The following is a 1,681-nucleotide window of genomic DNA, read 5'->3' on the forward strand; positions in this document are numbered from 1 at the left end:
TTTTTTTTAATTGAAGTATAGTTAACTTACAATGTGTTAGTTTCAAGTGTACAGCAAAGTAATTCAGTTATACATACATATACATATTCTTTTTCAGATTCTTTTCATCTATAGATTACAAGATTTTTTTAACATGCAAAATTTTGTGCTGCTTCTATTCACGTTTCCACTGTTTCCTTCTTAACCTACGTGCCAGCTGTGCCTCATTTAGTCAGGCCAAGAACATACACGTTATTCTATGGTGGCACAGCCCTGGTGACAGAGATGGCTGCAAAAAATACATACAAAGAGAATAGAAAAAAGATCAGGCATATTAACCTGTGTTTCTGTCTAGAACACAGACTACAAAGTATATACTTCATAAGTGAATTCTGCATAAATAAAATTTCATTCCTATGTTATTTTCCTTGCTGCCTGTACCACCTTTATTATTAATTAAAAAGCTTTCTTATTAAGATATTTTGAAATTGAAAAGCGATCCCGGCGCGCCCGAGGGGAAGATGGCGGCGGCCATACTGCTGGCCGCCGGGCTCTGCGGGGCGCGCCGGTTGGAGGCGGTGGCGGGGCCGCGGGGGGCGCAGGTGAGAGGTGGCCGTGGGGCGAGGAAAGGGTCCCGCGGCTCTGACGCCCTCCAAGGCCGGGTGCCGCGTTCCTCCCCGGCTCCCCACAGCGTGCGCAGCCCTGCCGGGAACGTTGCCCCTCCCGAGGCGCAGGCTCCAGGGCTGTGCGGTGAGGTCGGATCGGTGGTCGCGGCAGCCTCTTTTAAAGCCTCCCCGCGGGAGAAACGAACCAGCGATGGACGACGGCCTGCACAGGCCCAGGCACCGAGGTCGACACAGGGTCCGAGGAGCTGCAGGTGTGACTGATGGGAATGAAGTGGCCAAGGCCCAGAAGGCAGCTCCTCGGGGAGCAGCTCCAAGCATCTCCTCCTGGATCCTGGATCGAAGCCTCCTAGCTGACGTTCTGTATGAGGACCAGCAGTGTCTCGTATTCCGTGACGTGGCCACTCAGGCGCCTGTGCACTTTCTGGTCATTCCTGAGAAACCCATTCCTTGCATTAGCCAGGCTGAGGAAGAAGACCAGAAGCTTCTAGGACACCTTCTCCTTGTGGCCAAGAAGACAGCAAAGGCTGGGGGGGCTGGGAGATGGCTACCGACTTGTGATCAACGATGGGAAGCTGGGCGCACAATCTGTGTATCACCTGCACATTCACGTACTTGGGGGCCGACAGCTGCAGTGGCCTCCAGGTTGAACCTACCAAATGACCAAGGACCCCAGACCTGGAAGCTTGGATGGGATGGGGAAAAACGGCACCCTGTGATGCTAATAAACTTGCTCTCCCTCAATAAATAAATAAAAGCAAGCAAGCAAGCTATCTCTTTTTTTTATAACCTTAGGATGATGGAATGTGTTACATTGGAGACTTTTACATTAATTAGACAACTTCCTTGGGGTAGAGAATTAGCAATTTGGTTGATCTCCCAATAACTGGTACTACCCAGGATCTGTTGTGTTCCCCAGAGTAACACTGATACAAAGAGACTACTCGCAGAATGCCATGGGCCTTTTCAGTTAAAACTAGGATGGGTGTAACTTCTTTACTTCCTGAAGCTATATCAGTTACAAATATGTGGAAACAGAGAAGATTAAGCTATTATGGAGAATTTTCTTCTGAATAATT

The 1,681-nt window shown here is 48.9% G+C and overlaps 1 pseudogene; it reads left to right on the top strand.

Moving 5' to 3' along the window:
* The first annotated feature begins 500 nt into the window (after positions 1-500).
* Positions 501-1,265, top strand: LOC133103959 (adenosine 5'-monophosphoramidase HINT2-like; annotated as a pseudogene).
* The last annotated feature ends 416 nt before the right edge of the window (positions 1,266-1,681 follow it).

Source organism: Eubalaena glacialis, chromosome 13 (genome assembly GCF_028564815.1).
Source record: "Eubalaena glacialis isolate mEubGla1 chromosome 13, mEubGla1.1.hap2.+ XY, whole genome shotgun sequence".
Lineage (NCBI taxonomy): Eukaryota > Metazoa > Chordata > Mammalia > Artiodactyla > Balaenidae > Eubalaena > Eubalaena glacialis.